Source organism: Chaetura pelagica, unplaced genomic scaffold (genome assembly GCF_000747805.2).
Source record: "Chaetura pelagica isolate M959 unplaced genomic scaffold, ChaPel_1.0 scaffold1048, whole genome shotgun sequence".
Classification (NCBI taxonomy): domain Eukaryota; kingdom Metazoa; phylum Chordata; class Aves; order Apodiformes; family Apodidae; genus Chaetura; species Chaetura pelagica.
In genome coordinates, this window is record NW_009954300.1 from 28,626 (window position 1) to 49,069 (window position 20,444).

Here is a 20,444-nt window from a genome sequence, read left to right on the forward strand (position 1 = left end):
CTTAATACTACTAGTGAAGACTGACATGGTTCTGTTAAGCAGTAGAACAACACTTTCCTGGAACATGCTCTTAGCAGAAATAAACTTCCAAAACACTTTCTGTTACTCTTCGTGTTCTTTCTTGTACACAGTTTTTTCTTGTTCATATTTTTTTGGCATTGGCTTTTCCCCCTCTATGTCTTTTGCTATTCTTTTGCTTTTGTTCTGAATAATCCAAACCAGTTTCAATTTTCTACATAGTTCTTTCTTGTGCTTCAGGTAAATAAGGTGTTTGTATTTTGGACAGGTTTGTTTTACTATGCTTTTTTGTTCTTCTCCTGTGCTGTTGTAATTTGCACTCTTTCATCTTTATATTTTTTCTTTGAGGAACAACCAAGCCCTTTAACTTCTTTTCTCCACACTTCCTTCCAATAAGATTCCCATTCCCCCCCTGAAATCTGTAAGCTCTGTCGTTCCAGATTAATTCTCATTAAAGCTGCATTTCCTCTCTCTATTCTTGACCAGTTTCTCCTCCAGAGAAATTGAACAGCTTCCCCTTTGATTGCTTTTCTCTCTGCCTCAAAATTTGGTCAAAAGTGCACACAAAACATGCTGGGCAGTTGGTATTTTCCTTTATTGGTTTTCAACAGACGATTGATTTGTTAAAATTTTCCATCATCACCATCCTCTCTACTCTGCTAATAGAAAACCCCACCTACTTGATCTGTTTGGTGGTCTGTGCAACGCCTGAATAGTGATGCAGCCCATGAGCTTTTCCCCCTTTAGTATGACTCAGGGACCATCAGTTTGTCCAACTCCCTCTACAGCTGGGTCACAGCACAAGTGTCTGAAGCCACTATACAACAGCAACAGCCTTTTCTTTCTCCCTGTCCTCCCACTGTCTCTTTGCTATGCTAGTTGCATCCCAGTGTCGCTCAAGGATTAAGATTTCAGGTCCTCTTGTTTATTCCCCATATTTCCCATATTGTTTTATGAACAGCTTCTATAGTAGTGACCAGGTAGACCCATTAACCTCCTCATTACCGCATCTAATTAAGATAATTTCAGTGCAAAGGGTACCACTGCAGATATTACACAGGGTCCCAAAGGAAGTCTTGGTTGTCACAGGTAGCTGGCAACAACTAAAAAGTAAACTTTGTAAAACCTGGCCTCTTCGAAAAGTTAAAGAAATTTGACTGAAAGATTCCTACCAAGTTTACTAGGAACTGGATTTGGTCCCAAATAGTTACAAATGCCCACAAAAGGAAGTCTGCAATCTGTTGAAAAACTACAATATTTTACCTCTACATAAACAAAATGTTCCTACCCACTGTTTTATGGAATTATTGTTACTTCAGTCTTGTCTGAAATAAACTAGGGGATTTTACTTAAATAGCAACAATAGTAACATGCCAAGTAAGCACTATAACCCATCATGATGTAAATGACTACTTTGTTTGAACTGGTATCAGCCTCTGTGCATGTATGTGCACAAGAAGTCAACAAATCTGTGCTACAGTCCAGCATGCTGCTGGGTGTACAAGCCATCTGTCTCAACCTGAGGTACAGGTACATCCTGTCCTTACCTCCGATAAAACCCCTACCTGAAAAAAAAATATACAAAATAGGGATTTAATTTAATAGTTCTGACATTGTTAGCCCAGAATTTGACAGGTTTCGGAGGGCCTGGATGAACATGTAACAGACTTCCAGACCAACACAACAGAGACTGCATTTAGCCTCATTCATGCTCATCCTGAATCATCGTATCAGGCCCTTTCATGTAGCCTGAAGCTGGATCAGTCCAAGAAAGAGAATATGCTCCTGAGGTCTTCTGTGTCATCTAGTGTCTCTGCCCTAACTTCACTCTTCTCTGCTAGAAGCTCATTTCAGCTAGTCTCATTAACTATTAACAGCAGGTGCCTCCATTAAATATTTCTTCCTTATCACAGAATCACAAAATCTTAGGGTTCGAAGGGACCTTGAAAGATCATCTAGTCCAACTCCCCTGCCAGGCAGGGTCACCTATCACCCATTATGGACAATATACTTAAATCTGCATCTTCTCCTGACTCGTGCCCATCTGCCCAAATTTTAAAATTATTTATTCTCATCATCTATGATGAGAAAATTAGCCTCTTGGTTACAATTCTGTACTTATTTTGCCTTGGATTATTTTTTTTGTATAATCAAGGATGCATCTTTCATTTGGGTTTCAGCTTAAAGAATATACTAATACTATGGCTCTGCAGTTTCAAATATGGAGCCTCCTTTCCTTCATTGCTTATTTTAGTGGCCTGTCTTACAGACCTCAATAATATATTAATTTCTAAGTGCATGCCACTAGATGTCTCAAGGAACAACTTCATAAATGTTACTTCTGTTCTTGAAATATGGTCTCTGACATTACTACAGCCCACTGAGTTTCATGACATGAACATTGGGGTTTGCCACATGAGAATTCCAATGACCTGAAACATCTAAAACTAAATCAGATGCCTCTGATGTAGATATCCACATTTGCAGAAGTAATCTGGAATCCACTTACAGTCACTTGGAGAGAAACCAGAACATTTACAAAGTGATTAATCATCTGACATGTCCAGATTAAGATGAGGTTAATGAGAAGTGGGACTAATTGCCTGAGATAAATCCTATCAGTTATAACAAACTACGAGACTGGTTCCCCCACTTTTCCATTTAGTCTATATTTCTTGGAAAACAAATAAATTAATCATCATCTTACAATGACAGGTTGCTCATGCAACAGTACACCTTCCTTATTCATTTTGTATATCTCAGGGAAAAAGCCTGTGGTCCTCAGTTCTTTTGTCTAAGGCTTGATTGGCACCACAGACATTAATTATTCTGAACCATACCACTTCTGGTGGCTGCAATACTCAGCAGTATTTTATTTTTCTACCTCTTCAGCTCATTCCACACTGTTGATGGTACAACAGTGCGTGGTGACTTTATCATACTCAAATGCCCTGCCATATTTTGCTGTGTCTTACTGCTGAACACAATACTCACATAATCACTCAAAAAACAGTCCTAATACCATTCTTAGGGACCTATGTCATCCCATGGATAATCATGGCATTAAAAAACAGTGATGCATACACAGTGAAACACTGCACATATTTCTCCATTGGTTGCTAAGCTCACCTTAATGAAACTATTCTGTTTTTCCAGCTCAGGGTTATGTTTCATATATAATTCCCCAAGATGGACACAAATACAAAGAAGCTCAAATACATCAACAAAAAGTATTTGTAGGAAAAATCTGCATTGTCAAAAGGCAGTGCATTATGAAAAACACATGCACTGAAAATTGCATTCACCTCTAGATGGATTGCTTTGTCAGGTAGAAGAGGTAAACTTTTATAATTTCTAACACATCACTTCAAGTAAAGCAAATTTTCTGGTTTTCAGCTAGTACATATGTTTCAGTACATATGTTTTATATTCAAACCCAGAAATACAGTAACTTCAGATATGAATGAATTCTAAACTGAAAATTAACATACAGTTAGTATTTGTAACATCCCAAAAAATGTTAGTTCTGCTCTATGTATTTCCTTGATATATGAGGAAATAAGCTAACCATAATGAAATAAATGAAAATTCATATATAATAATTAAATTATGTATTATACCCATAACACAGCAAGAAAAACAATACATGTGCACCCTTTCCACAGAACCATCACATCATCTAGCCCATTATGAAGAATTTTCCGAGAGAAAAAGATCTATAGAAATATTTCTTCATCCCACTCAGGACAAAACAAGACTACAGTTTTGCCAACATGACTACCAGGCCAGAGTGTGAAAACAGACCATGAGCCACTGTAGCTCTGCCAACATGCCATAGGTCCCTACTAACTTCCCTAATTATGACAGCTAAGCCCATTCCCTCATACAGCAAGAATGCCACTTCCCTGGTTTAGCAGTACAAAAATTGCTAACGTGACTTAACGGCAGTGTAAGATTTTTTTTCATTTTGTCAGGACACACTTCTCTTCATCCTCTAAACATAAATTAGAAACATGGTGCACAGAGACTCCTTGCACAGGAGATGGTAGTTCCAAACTAGACTGCAAATACTACCAGACCTCCAAAGTTTCTGACATGGAAACCCATTTTTTAACATTGCACCAGTTCCTACCACTGCAGGAGGAACTAGCAAGAGTCCTGCACACAAAATCCCAGTTTTGTAGGTAGTTCCAATTTAAAGAAAAGCAACCCTGTGTGACGGTAACAACGAGAAATAACTAGTCTTGGTCCCTGATGCTTTCAACTATCAAGTCCCATATTATTTCTAGACCTGGAAATTTTCACTGGATCACATGGGAGATAAGATTGAAGAGCTTTAAGTCAACATAAGGACTGAAGATCAATTCAGAGAAAGGAAATAGCTTTCTCCTCTGATTGCACAATGAGGTGAGATAAAACTTACCTCATTCCACATATGATATAATAAGGCAATACCAACTGGACCAGCTGCTGAGATCCACTATTAGTGCAAAACCCTGAAACTATTTCAAGGAGTTAAGTTTAGTTTAAATAGAAGCTAATTTGGAACAAAGCATGTTCTCTGGAGCTACCATTTTCCAAGATACTGTCATCTGTGAAATGCCTATGCCTGATAGGGTCACTAAACTGAAACTTTATCTAGGCTTAATTAGGGAAATTAATAGACAGAATGTCTGATACCTTGTGTGGAGAACTGGCCTCCAAATGTATGTCTCTCAATTAAATTGACAGTAATAGAGAGACTGACAGAAAAGGTAAAAATAAAGGAGAAATGGTGGCAACACTGCGGGGCAGGGGCTGGGACTTCATCCCAAGCTGCACTAGGCCTGGGAGCGTGGCCTGAGACTGGAAAGCAAGGAATGCCCATAAAGACCATCGTTTGTGGGTCGTTACTGTGCCCCTTGCCTGCTGCTGCTGCTGGTACAGGGGAGGGAGAAGAAGACAAAAGAGAGAGGAGAAGGAAAACCAAATAAAAGGAACCGAGCTGAAAGCTGCCCTGGCTGAGACCACCACAGGCTCTGACTTTGCCACCAGACTCGGGTCCAGTGCGGAAAACAGTGTCAGACTCCTCGCCCCTCCAGCGCTGCTGAGCTCGCCGAAGAAAGCTCTTCAGGGCGATGGCTGTGAGTGGCCCTGCCACCCCTGCCGTGCCCAGACTCCAGAAAGAGCCATCCCCTGTGCCCAGGCACAGGCAGCTCGGCTGCCAGAGGCACCAGAAGGACGAAGGCAGCAGCTGCTGCAGCCCCTGCTGTCCCTGCCGCTGGTGCCACCTGCGCTGGATCTGCCATCACTGCCTCAACTTGTCTCACCCTCTGGCTCCAGGAGGATGTGAGCACAACATCACCATCCAAACCTTTCACCTCTAACGCCTTCTCCCCCCGGTGTGTCATTGGCCCCTCGCTTGCATGCACCTTCGTCAACCGGCAAGGGAAAGGCTCAGGCTCTTAACCACCCTCTCTATGAATCCTTTCATACACATATTCCCTGGTGTATTTACGACATCTCTTCCCACTCTCCACTGCCCTTTTTGATATCTTGGTAAAAGTTAAAACTTGCCTGTGTGTGTGTGCTTCCCAGCAGAGCTCATCAATTGGTTATATATCTGGTGGAAGCAAACAGGTTCCCAGCCAGGGACAGACACACTGAAATAATTAAAAGACTATCCTGAATATATATAATTGGTGTCAGAAAATCCTGATAAACAGTGCAATTGTGCCCTGAAATAAGGCAGCTTCGACTCAAAACGGTTCAGACCGCAATGCCTTGCAATTCCCTTTCAATACTATTTTAGACATAGAGCATTTACTTGAACTGGAATACAAGTACGTAAATTCAGAAAAAAGGTCTGGGATGACAGAGACATGAATATTCTTGAGATTTCCTTACATGCAACAAATCAAAAGCAGAAGACATTCCCCTTTAATCCACCAGATTTAGGGGGTAACCACTTTTTAGCACTCTACTACCTAACAGAAATCACTAATTGCTCAGGACACCAGCCTAAAAATCCAAAGCTGGCTAAAATCCAGGCAGCTTGTTTCCACTTAATTATCACGAAGGTGGCCTTCACTTCATTGAGACTGACTGAATCAGTCTTGGGAGCACTGCCAAGACTGTGCATTTCAAGACCATCTGTTTCTGAAGGGCAGTTATCTAGTCTACCTTTTGGCAGAGCTGGAAGACCTTGCTCAGCTGGCATTATACATAAGAAGCCCAAGAGTCACACAATCAACTTTTCTACACTATTTTCTCTTGCCCATCTGCTACTAATGCTATTTCTAATTAGTCAAACGTCAAGATATTTCCTCCAGCATTTCTAAATAACGTGAAGTGCCTAATATAACATGTAGAGGTCCACGCCAGTGGTGAGTCAGAATCTCCCAAAGATCCTCCATTCAAAAGTCCACATGGGGACACCAATCCTCACAGTGAAGCAAGGATTTAACCAAGATTGTACTGAACACTATGAAAGCCCATTTGAAGAAACAGGATGGACCACACACACAAAAATTTTATAACCTCATCCCAGTTGACCTATTCATGTGTGGGCACCTTTGCACAAGTTCCTCAATACTATTAGGCACCTAACAGTGAAAAATGAGATGTGTCAGACCTTAGTACCTTCCTGTACTCCAGGGGCCAAAGCACTCTGCATCACAGCTAGCACACTCATTGCTGGGTCAAAGATACACCCTCTTCCCTGAAATCACAGGGGTTTGAAACACTAAATAGGCTCTTCCACAGAAACAGGATGTTCAAACTTCCCCACAAGTAGCTGAAAAGACTTCCCTATTTTTAAATAGGGAACCAGAGAGGGACTTTACCAGAATTTCCCTAAGGATTTACATAGTGTTTAGTCCTCTTTCTGGTCCTATTTCAGTTCCTTCCATAATTGTGTTATTTGTCAAGATGAAGCTAAAAAAACAACCAGGCTTCTGGCTGATGGTAGGAGACAGTTTTGCTTGGCTTCTCAGGAAATGCCTGATTTCATCTGTCTGGCTGGTGAAAACCAGCACAAACACACATTACAGTGTCCAGAACACTGCAGGTAGTCATTAAACAACAAAATCATTACAAAAGTAAGATGCACTTCCACTGGAGGAGTTTGCATACTATACTACTTACTCCATAAGCTTTCCCAATATAGCATGTGGATCAGCATAACATATAGCAACATACTGTACTCTGGTGTTGACTTGTGTAACCTTCTGTTCCTGTTATACAAGTCCAAGCAGTTCACAATGCTACAGTGTGTTATTTGGGATATATCTGAAATATTCATAAATATTTGACAAAGTCTGAGCAGACACAGAACTCTTTGCATACATTTCAACTTTATGTTTGCTAATGCTACAGGCTAAAAACAGAACTGCACCCAGTTCTTCCATATTTAGTACTTCATAGCCATCAACTACAGATTTTTTTTATATAAATAGTCAGCATTGGGAAGATGTCAGAGAGTGTATGTTATTTTTCCCACCAGAATACTAATAATTTACATAGAAAGTGAGCAAATATAAATTGCAACTATGAAGAAAAAATGTTCTGCAAAATGCAACCTAAAATTTTTGCCTGTTTTGTATCATGTTTATACAATTAGATTTAATATTATTTTACATTAAAATATTTTTCAGGATTTTAAATAGATTTCAAATGTGAAACCTGATTTGCTACAAAAATTTTAAAAATTAAAGCTAGAACTGTTGGCCTCCAGAGCCTACATCCTGAGATGTTCATATTTGCATTTTTAAAGTAGTAACATAGTAGTGCATTTCAAGGCAACTATATACAATGCACTAAACCACAACAGCAGCTTGTTCTTACTAAACATGAATTATCTGTCCCATATGACAGTGTTTGTAGTTTATACTGTACGTCACGTCAAGTTTCATATAGTAGAGCCAAAAAAGTAAAAAATAGTTGCTGTTGATTTCTACTAAACCATGCAAACTTCGAAAAGAAACTATTTAGATTAATTCTAATACATTTGAAGACACACTGAAGTGGTCAATAATATAGCAATTTGTTGAAAAACTACCACAGCAAATTTTTTCCAACTTGATGGCAAAATTATGTGTATTGAATACCTTAAAGAGGAAAAAGAAATAGATATTCAAATTAATTTATTACCTATTAATCTCTTTTAATCTTTCCTTTTGTTTGTCTACCTACTACTGTCTTACCTTCAGTCTTGCAAAGTATCTGAAAATGAGGCATTACTTTTGGTTGTTAAATATGTGTATTTGGGACTTTTTATGGGTTAAATACAAAATATGTGCGCAAAAAGACACCACTGAATTTAGACCTAGAAGGGTAAAACATGAAATTATTAACAGAACAATTAAAAAAAACACAACAAACATAAAAATACAAGTAGAGAGAAATGCCACAAAATTAAATACTCAGATTTTGGAGTTATGAAAAGACATTGAACGTGAGGTGTAAGAATCAGTCAGATATAGGGCAAAGTGGATAGAGAGAACTGGGAATTATTTGGAAAAAAAAAAAAAAGGAAATGCAAAAATCATAGAAGTAAATAAGTTTATTGGTTTGCATGGCAAGGTGTGAGTAGCGGGGGACACAAGGGTGGCTTTTGTGAGAAGTTGTCAGAGGCTTCCCCCATGTCCAACAGAGCCAATGCCAAGTGGCTCCAACATGGACCTGCCGCTGGCCAAGGCCAAGCCCATCAGTGATGGTGGAAGCACCTCTGGGATAACATATTTCTGAAGGGGGAAAAAAGCTGCTGCACAACAGCAGCTGGAGACAGGAGTAAGAATATGTGAGAGCAACAACTCTGGAGACACCAAGGTCAGAGAAGAAGGATGAGGAGGAGGTGCCTCAGGTACTGGAGCAGAAATTCCTCTGCAGTTCATGGTGAAGACCATGGTGAGGCAGGCTGTCCCCCTGCAGTCCATGGAGGTTAATGGTGGAGCAGATACCCACCTGCAGCCAATGGAGGACCCCATGTCAGAGCAGTTGCATGCCCAAAAGATGTTCTGATCCCATGGGTATCCTGCACTGGAGCAGGCTCCTGGCAGGACTTAAGACCTCAGGAGGGCACTTGCTCTGGAGCAGTCTTGTTCCTGAAGGACTGCACCCTATGGAAAGAACCCATGCCAGAGCACTTTGTGAAGAACTGCAGTCCACAGGAAGGACCCATGTTGGATAAGTTCGCAGAGGACTGCCTCCCATGGGAGGGATCCCATGCTGGAGCAGGGGAAGAGTATGAGGAGGAAGGAGCAGTAGAAATGACATATGTTCAACTGACCACAACTCCCATTCCCTGTCCCAGTGCACTGCTGGGAGGGAGGAGGCAGAGAAATCCAGAGTGAAGCTGAGCTCAGGAAGAAGGGAACAGTAGGTGGAAGGTGTTCCAAGATTCATTTTTATTTCTTACTACCCTATGCTGATTTGATTGGTAATTAATTCATTTCCCTGACTAGAGTCTGTTTTGCCTGTGATGATATTTACTGAGTGATCTCACTGGCCTTACCTCGACCCAAGTGTCTTTCGTTACATTTTCTCTCCACCTGTCCACATGAGGAGGGGAGAGATAGAGTGGCTGTGGTGCCCACCTGGTGTCCAGCAGGGTCAACCCACCACAATAAGGTAAGTAAGGACATACTGAAGGGGACGAGGCAAAAGACACACTTCTCCAAGACACTCTACTGGAGGAGGGGGGGTGCCTATGCTGTGTAAAGGAGCACTTGGAAAAGTAGGAGTAGAACCAAAAAAGAACAACAGAACTCAGGCCTGCCAGCAGATCACCAGGTAAAACAGGCAAGCAACCACCCTGACTTAGCAAGATTGGGATGATAAGCAGGTAAAGGAGAGGGACTAGTGTTACAGATCTGCAAAGATTTAAAAATGCTAATGAAATAAAAATAAGGTGGTTATTTTATGGAACCACATATTTATGGTTATTTTATATGCTGGTGTTTTAAAGATTAACACAGATCTTGATAGCTAAGAGAAAGAAAATGGGTAGGAGTGACACAGAAAAAACAATCACTGATGACAGGACATGTAAAAGGATTCAAGAAAACATAAAAAATGTAGATTAAGAGCAGATGAGAGAAGGTGACCTCCACGACAAATACTCACACAAAGACTGTAGAGAGTTTAGGGACAAAGCTAAAACTATTGGCTCTGACAAGCTCATCTTGGTGTCCTACCAGAGGACTGAACTGATCTGACCAAGACAAGGTGCATAACCTGCCAAAAGCAGTATGATCGATCATCAAGCAAAATGAGGAAGGTACAGATAATACTGTCTCAAATACTCCTAGGAATCTTTGGAATGACATCTAATTAAGTCATAATTACAAGAGCTCCTCAGAGGCACATGCCAAAACCTGTGTTCCCACGTACGTAGGCGTGGATTCAGCAGCTAAGGGAGTGCAAAATTCAGTTTGAACTGGCTTCACAGAAAACCCTGCATACATATGGCATTCAGAACTGCCACTGAGGATAGGCACCTAAAAAAAGGGAGAGTCATCCTTTTAGAAGAATGGCTTCTATAGCAAATTTACCTTTGCTTTTCACAGCTATGGGAGCAAGGGAAAAAAGCTTGACTACACCTTTCCCTGTTTTTTGGAAGTGCCCTACATTCTGCATCACAAAACACGCTGTAATGAGATGCCCTTCCTCCCTCCTGGGGCCAGGCTGTTAAGCAAAATGAAGTGCAGTAACAAACTAAAGGAGCCTGTCTCCTGGAATTTTAGCATGCTGATTTTAGGTGCACTGACTTAAGTCAAACTGGTAAGTCATGCTCACATAATCCTCTATATAAGAAATATGATAAACCAAATTTACTAAACAGCTTCCAGATAAGGCAGGAGGACAGGTGGACAGAAAACATTACGGAAAATATTTTTGCCAAGTTTTGAAAAGTTTGATTTTGAACATCTGGTTTCTCAACAATTCCAGAAAATCCATTTAGGACTTTTTGCTGGCGGAGTTCTCTTTAGATAGCCAAAGGAAGTTTAGAAGACAAATCATAACTATGAAATAATATATGCTGGTTTACTTTTTCATAGTCAAAATATAAGCTATTATTATGAAATAATACTGGTACTACATAGTAAGACAAGAATGCAAGCACCCAAAATAGCCATCACTACATGCTCACCTACATCTGTGATGGTACAGAGAATTACAGCAAACCAAAAGATGGACTACAAATACTGTCTTTCTAAGAACTGGGACTGTAATCACCCTGAGAATGCAGATTACCACACTTCCATTCCCTAATAATAGAAGATCTCCATAACTGTGTGACTACTTGCCACTTAGAACAAGAAACAAGGCATCAATTAAGGTCTCACAGAACTAATTAATCTTTTATTGAAAGAAAAAACAAACAAACAAACAAAGCACTCATTCAGCTAACAAGCTGTCACCACTTGGAACTACTATTTCTCAGAAAGTCCTTAGCCAAAGGTAAATGCAGACAGGGTATTCTGACTGAAAAAAAACACTTCTTTATTCCCAGCTTTCTAAACACCCTCCACCACTCCCACACATACACACATTTGGTACCATTATGAACTAAATACTACTGTATTCAAGAGACTAGAGACTTGGCCACTAGAGCATGCCCTGGTGTGCCACATGTACACATTTCTTGAATACCTTCAAGGATGGTGACTTCACCACCTCCCTGGGCAGGCTGTTCCACTGCCTGACCACTCTTCCAGCAAAGAAATTCTTCCTAATATCCAATGTAAACCTCCCCTGCCACAACTTCAGACCATTTTCTCTGATCCTGTCACTATTCACTTGGGAGAAGAAGCCAAAAACCACCTCCCTACAACCTCCTTTCAGGTAGCTGTAGAGAGCAATGAGGTCTCCCCTCAGCCTCCTCTTCTCCAAAGTAAACATCCCTTGTTCCCTCAGCCGCTCCTCATATGACTTGTTCTCTAGACCCTTCACCATCCTTGTTGCTCTACTCTGGACATGCTCCAGCACCTCAGTGTCCTTCTGTGGTGAGGGGCCCAGAACTGCACACAGTGCTGGAGGTGCAGCCTCACCAGTGCCGAGTACAGGAGCATGATCACCTCCCTACTCCTGCTGGCCACACTATTCCTGATGTAGGCCAGGATGCTGTTGGCCTTCTTGGCCACCACACTGATGGCTCATGTTATGCTGGCTGTCCACCAACAGACCCAGGTGCTGGGCAGCTCTCCAGCCACTAAGATGTGCTGTTCTGGACTCCCTCTTGTTTCATACTATTATAAGCAGACGCAGAAAGGCTGGATGAGGTGTCATCAACCCATGTAGGTCACTCCAAGTTGTATTACTCTCTTATGCTGGTCACTATCACTTAACTCTGACAACAGGATAAAGCTCATGAATAGGAATGCAGCAACTTTCTCAGCAACTGAATCCATACCAGAAAGCCTTAGAATAAAAGTGAACTTGCTATTTTGAAACTAAACATAGAATTAATTCTAACTCTGTTTCCTCGTGGTCAACTGCAGGTGACCAAGATCCATAACTTTCAGGGAACTAATATACACATGAAATTATTCTTCCTGAATGGAAGGGAGAAAATATTTTCATTTCTATGTTTACTTTATATTATTTTATTTCTATTTTTACTTTGTGAAAGGAGAGATAATAACACATATCCCCTCTGTAATCTACATTTTGGAAGTGACAAAGTAAGGATCCTAACCTGAGCTAGACACATTTACTGAAACCAATATCCTTGGAAAGTGTGTATCCCAGGTGAACCCTTCTCAGAAAAGCTCCTAGAATTACAGCACAAGTTAAACAAAGAGTTAACATTTCACTTTGCAGGGCGCTAGAATTCAGGCTTACAGTTCAGTCTTTTTCTCAAGGGAAAGGAAGTATCTACAGATGCTCTTCAGCAACAACTCTGTTAAATATCAAAGGAGAATAAATGAACCCTTAGGGTAAGAAAGAGTGGCATCTAACTCCTCCAGCCAAAACAGTAATTTCTAACAGAATGTTCTTTTAAGAGAGAAAACTTAGAGGGAATAATCAAGGCTACAGAGAAAGCTGAAGGAACCTCATGGAAATTGTATTCCTTTATAAATGTCCTGTGTTTAAGCAGCAGCGCTAAATAACTTCATGATGTAATTTGTATACAGTTCCCTTGACACTTCTAGAAATTTCAGGTTTAATGATTAAATAATTATTCAGTGTAAAATTTACCAAGATAGTAGCAAAGCTGGAAGGTAGCAAAAATATTCTAGTTGAATGAACCAGACCATTTACTGACTGAAGTACTCACTGCTGATATATTAAATAATGCTATTAAAATTTTAAATAAATAGAAAATTATCACAAGCAAAAAAATTAAAAGCTACAGGTGTTAAAAATGAGCAGTGCCAGGCTTGGAATACTGTGACAAATGAACTTGAAGGTACTAGATTTAGTGTAACCACATACAAATAAACACAGGTTTTCTACACTCTCAGGGGCATTTACATCCAACTAGTTGAAGCTCTCAAAAGATGCACAGTACACAGAAGCCAGTGCAGAGATCATTCAAGTCTGCTGAACATTTTTCATCTTAGACTACCCTCAGAAGAGGCACATGCACCCAAACCTCCCTTATCCTCATCCCCAGCCCTGCAACAACACAGGCTGAGCACCTCATGCCCAGGGAGCTGCTCCCCTAGAATGGCCTTGAGGGTCTTGGTGGGCAGCTGCTGACCACAAGCCAGCAGTGCCCCAGCAGCAAGGAGGATCTACTGCCTCCTGGGCTGTATGAATAGGAAAAGTGACCACCCCTCTCCACGCTCATCAGACCACATCTAGAATACTGGGTCCACTTTGGAGACCTCCAATATAGGGAAGACATTGATAGACTCGAATGAGCTCAGTGGAGGGTCACCAGGATGGTCAAACACTTACCCTGCAAGCAGAGGCTGATGGAGCTGGCTTTTTTCAGCCTGGAGAAGAGACAGTTTTGGGAGACCTGACAGCAGCCTGGCAGCACCTATGGGCATACTGGAGTAGGGTGCGAAGATGACAGAAAAAGGTAGGAGTTGAAACAAGTGTCAGATATAAGGATATAAGGAAAACTTTTCATCATGAGGCCAGTCAGATGGTGAAGCTGGCTGCCCAGAAAGGTGCAGTGTCTCTCAGTCCTTGGAGGCTTTCAAGAACCAACTGTCAGCAACCTGGTCTGATCTAAGAAGTGGCCTGCTTTGAGCTCTAGGTTGGTCTAGAGAGCCCCTAAGGTCCCGTCCAACCTGAATGACCCTAAGATCCACAAGAATTCAGTAACTGAGAAATCTTTTTTACTTTGAGTCTGCAAGTATATTCACATTATCTGTTCCAAGTTGTTCCTCAATGCCATTAGTTACCTGGCAAAAGGTATCTGAATGATTATCAGAGAGGGCAACTAGAGAACCACTGTAGAAAGTGCCAGAGGGAAGCTCAACACTCCTCTGCCATCACTGCATAAAAAGGGACACATCTGATGTCCCTGTTCTTGAATACTCGTGGAAAAATTGGAGACGTTCCTTAGCAGATTTTGGCCTGGTCTCGTCACAAGGGAAGTACTGCAGAACCTGAAGAAAAGTGACCTGGTTGCTGTGTGGAAATTTATCACAGAAGACTACAATGAAGTCAGAACCAGAAGTAAAATTTAGTGCCACAAAAGTTTAGGATCACAAAAATTCAGCACACCTCTTGTCACAGGAGACATCAATGCTGAGCAGTTGGCCACAAAGAAAACCATTAATTCATTGTTAGTATAAGCTAACATTTCTTGTTGTGAAGTCAACAACTGATCAAGTCAACTTTATTATCTTTGATGATACAAGACGTGACTTTTAAATGCTTATCGGTAGGAACAGACACACAAAGAGAAATTGGTAATATGGAGAAACTGAAAAGTCCAGTTAATAATGGGATATACAGAAGAATGATAGTAAAAATATGGAAAAAAATATTTCCAAATGCTTATCACAAGGAGCATCTACCTTCAGCACAGTGGTGAAGACTGCAGGAACTGCAGACAGCCAAATGCATGAAAGACAAAAATGCTACTGATTGTAGCCCTGACCACATTATTGATGTTTATGTTCCAATGACCCTAACAGACTAGAGTTCTTTACTGTTTTATCATAAATAAGCTTCTGCTTCTGAGTACTTCATTTTAAATGACTATTTTGCAGATACTGCATTTAATTTAACCATCTGAGGCCTCACCTGAGATTCCTCACCGTGATAACAGCACAGAATGAAGCAAAAGGAGAAAAGGTTCAACATAAAAGGAGAAAATGTTCAACAAATCTAACAATGGCCTGAAAATTTTTGAAGGAAACCAGGACACTTTCCTGGTGTCTGAGAAAGAAGAGGAGCCATCACATGACAGATTCTTAACAAATGTCAGCATGTCTCTATAAAAGCCAGAACTCTGAAACCACAATGTCCTAGTGATAACAGGAGCTGCTGTGAACCTCGAGACCACATCTGTACACCTAGAGTACCTCAAACAGATAATCTGGAAGCAATTTGGGTTTCAGCGAGGAGCTCTGTTAGTCAAAGAAAGCTGGATAAAGACAACACCAGATCTCCATAAATTCCCATCTTTCAGAACAAACAGAATCTGATAAATCACATGTCAGAATCATACTGATGAAAATAAACCTACACTTTTTTTTTTTTTTCTTTTTCTCCCCGTAGGGTGCCAGGCATTAAACATCACCAACAACAAACAAATTCACCAGAGCCTGGAAAGTCCAGAGTCAGAAAAATATGTTTCCTCAGTCATTCTAGAGACAGAAAAATGGCAAAAGCTGGCAAAAATGGCAAAAGCTGATTTCAGAATTACCTTATTACTGGTGAGCAACATCAGATGTACAAAGACAACTGAGGGAAAACACTCAAGAGGTCTCCATGTATTTTAATTACAGCAAACTTAAGCTAACTTTCCACTCACCTGAACACAACTGACAAGCAAACTTGCTACTGTAGTACATTAAACACTGTCCTCTCTAGCGTAAGATGGAGAAGACCCAGCCAGAGCCACTGCCTCAGGTAAAGAGAGAGGAAAAAAAAGGCTGAGCCCACATCCCGAAGCAAAATATGTATCTTCCTATTTCACAATCAAGCAGCTGAACTGAGGCAGCCTATACTAGTGCTGGCTTAGCTATAAACAAAGAAGAATGGGTCCTCAGTATTTACATCAAGAATCCAACCATCCATCAGGGGCAGTGAACAGCCATTACTCTTACAATACGTGTAGCTCCTTTTTCCACTTCTGGAATAAGATGTATTTCCAAATGACCATCACCACCATCCACCAAAGAAAGTGTCTAAGAGAATTTTCACATCCACATTCACATCCTAGGTTCTGTATCACAGCACTGAGGGTCTAAGATTATTTCTAGTGTTGAAAGATCAAGGATGAGGGTGAAAGAACATAGTACTTTAACAAGTTAAACTCACTTTCTTGAACTTTCTTGAACAAAGCGCTGTGTGTTACTACTGAGAACAAGGTGTCACTTCTACAGAGGTATCCCCAGTTGGTGCCAGGGGATCTGACAGAGCTGTAAATCACACAGTTGCTGAACTGGAGAAAGCTGATAGTCTTTGTGTATATTTGGTAAGCCTACTAACTACAGTCAGTGTAAACAAACAAGCTTAACCCATGTCACAAGACTCTGTGGTAACTTCATGGGCCCCACGGGTCTCATCTTTATCATGACAAGTCTGGAGAGACAGCACCTCCCTAAGGAGCCATCTTAGGAATGGCATCCCAATCAGTTTGGTCCCAGTGATGCAAACAGTGGTGCTGGTCCCTGGCAGTGACCAAGAGGCTCATTGCAGCCTCAGACACTTGAACCAGACAACGCCTTTGTGGCCTTCTCAGCTCCACTCCTGTGCAACAGAGGCACCCAATCCCTTCACTTGCTAAATGTAAAAGAACAGCACATAGAGCACTTATCAGGAATGCATAACTTTCTAAGCAATAAAAATACCTCACATATGGATCAAAGATGGAATTCAAACCTCCGAAGTCTCAGAGCAATAGGCGTAAACTATAAAACCCTACTGCTTGAAACAAAAGAACGGGATACAGAATAGTCCACTGTGCAGAAGAAGAATCTGCCTAAGCAGCAAGTGCTTCATCTCTGCAGAGTGGCTGGAGGAGTAGACAGCATGTTACAGCTTGTGCTGTAACCCAGTCCTTCTGCCAAGGATGAGGTAGAGTCAGGCATCAAGTCCCTGCAGGTACTGCCAAGGGAAAATAATGATGTGATCTGCAGCGAGGAGGCGTGTGTGTACTGACACTGTCAATGTTCACTTTGAGTATCACCCACAGAAAGACACAATTATTTATTGATGATAACAAAACTATCTAAAATAGACATGAATTCCTACTGTTATACTTACACCCAGTAAGAAAAAGACCTTTCATATTTTCTTTTATTCTTTTTCAAGAAGAGTTCAGAATAAGGTGCTTGCTATTACACTGTCACTACTAAAAATCTACCAACTTAGAAAAGGCACAGTACATCAAGGAAGATTAAAAAAAAACTCGGTGAGCTGCTAATGAAAGGAAATTTCAAGATCTACCAGGTCATATAAGCCCATTAATCACACATCAGCATAGTGCACCGACCCTTGAAAATTATAAATTAAAAATAAATCAGTCAAAATCTGGTAAGAAAATATGTAAATACTACTACTGGCTTCAGTGGGCATGGCAGAAGAACCTCAGAATATTGTTAGGCCCTGATGAAGTTAAATATTATTAACATACTACACCTGTAAGGATTAAGCCAGGTAATCACTATAGGACTATATAAGAATTAGAGACACCACATAAAAACACTGTACATACAGCATGGGTAGCCTGTGGGATCCAGAGAATGGTGGATACACAATATACAGACCCTCCGCTCCCTCATACTGGTGCATCTGTCCCCCGTAGTCCCCAGCCATTCCTTATATCTGCAAGAATATAATAGAAAGAAAAGGCATAACAGGGTGCTGCAAGACCCCAGAGAAGATGGGAGCACATGATTCAGGGTTTTCACTCCCTCGCCCAGGTACTATGCAACAACTATGGGCCTTGAGTTCTCCATCGTGAACAGCAAATTTCTGAAGTTTAGTGGCCATAAGGGCAGGGTGCAAAGTGCTGTTGTTTAATACAGTTTTTAGAAGCCAGGGGACCACTGGTGAATGGATTACAGTTACAGGCTTTTGTGCCAATCTTTTTTGTAATGTTTATTACTGTAATTATATATTGTGACAGGCACAAAAGAAATAGTATGAATAAAATTGAATGACTCAAAGAAGCAAAGAAAATAAAAAGGAGCCTCAAAAGCCTAAAAAGCAAGTTTCCTAGTCACCAGTTTTGTTGTCTGCAAGAAGAAATTAAAGTTCTAACTTGTATTTCCTAATGCTCGTGTCAGAGGTAAAGGAAAACAGCTTACAGTTCCCAAGATATGTTTTGGGGTCTTTCAACTAAAAGATCAAAAATTCAACTGGGAAATGGAACTGTAAGTCTCCATTAGACGTGATCCACCACAAAAATAAGAGGACAATACAAAGAAACAAATAGCCATGCCACTCCCACTTCATTTTGTGTGGAATACAAAACTGTAGGCTAAAAACCCCTAAAGTTCTAATGCTAAACATTTGTTTAATAGAGAAAGGAGTAACACATATCCCAGATGGCTGGGAACAAAGAGTTTTCATTAATCCAGCCAGCCCAGGGTTACATTATACTCATTTCTGTGAAGCCACTTACGTATGTTCTACCCACTTGTGTTAATATGCCATTTTATAATCTAATCATTAAACTGTGTTGATTTTGTCTTCAGAAAGAAGGACAGCGGTAGTTTTAATTTTGCAGCCATGAAACCAATGCAAGAAAGTTTCATTAATATGAGTATTCATTAAAAATGGCAACATGGGGATGTAAGTGCAGAGTTCCTGCTGGTACCACTTGTATGAGAAATGCACTAGGAAACCCAGTAGTTGGATGTGATTGCAACTTGCCTATAAATAGACACAATTCCAATAGCTCATATAAATAATGTCTTTGAAAATGATCCATCAGTCACATTGTGTTCTAATTAAGAAGCCCTTCATAAAAAGTGTGAACTGAACAAAAATGCCCTGGAATTTGCTTCCTCTCTTTCACAATACAACCACTTGCCACCTCAGTCTCCATCCAACTTAGCACCTTCATGAGATACTTAGCACTTTTTAAAAATCAGGTCTAGTCCTCAACACACAGGCTTAATAAATTAATGATAAAAAATAGCTTTAACTTTCAGTAAACATGTTTTCCTATTTAATAATTCAACCTTAAAGTGGAGTTTTTAGATAAGCATTTTAAAAGCTCTTTTGTCACCTATTTGATCATTAAACTAAAATCATGTAACACAAAAAGTGGCTTAGCTTCAGCCTTGAAAATATTACAGATACTGAAAAAACTTAGCTCAAACTCCAAACAAGAATTACATTATGGTCACAGAGACACCTACAATTATTTTCCAGAAATGTATGGCTATGTAAGAATTATAGGTATCAGTGGCACTTTTTTGTAACAATAATTATGTAAGTCCAGTTACCTAAAGAGTTGTTTAATAGAATAAACACACTCTAAACCCCAACACATTTCTATGTTTTTATGAAAACAAATCACTCCAGAAAAATTTGCAACCAAGCATTTCAAGTAAATGCCAGTGCAGTATATCACCATTTCAAGTGTCTTCCCCCTCAACTGGATCACCAAAATACTGTAAAATATAATTGGTAAATTATTGTCACAGCAACTGACACAGAGCCCCAGTTAGCACCCCTGAAACCTCGTCTGCCTTCTCAGAATGAAGAAACTTAAAGTGTAACACAAACAACAGAAACTGAATGAAAATAAAAGAAAAAAATAAGTACATGACTACCTGCCACACTAGATGAAACAGAGTACTACTTTAAGGACAACAAAATTAGCATTCCACAAAAAGAGGAAGAAAACATGTAAGCAATTCTACTTAGAAAGTATTAATACATGAATGAACAACAGTGTGTGATGAAACATATTACAGATTTTAGGAGAATTCAGCAAATACTATAGCTTAGTGGCTTGCAACTCTTTTTTTTTTTTTTTTTTTCAAATTAATTTCTGTTTTAACAAAATAACGAACATGCCCCATGTTCCACTTAAAGCATGTCTCTACACTAACAGTTACAAACTCTGTAAATATTCCACTATATTTACATAAACTAAAAAGCTAGAAAACATAAAATACAACGTTGTGTGCCATGCTTGTACATGTACACACATAGTCACAAACCTAGTGTGATTTACTGTTTTATACTTAGAAGAGAAACATACATATGGCAAAAGCTGTGCACGAGCACACATGAGTTCAGGTGTATGTGTACACACATATCAGCGCTCTCTCCACTTCATGTGGTCCTCT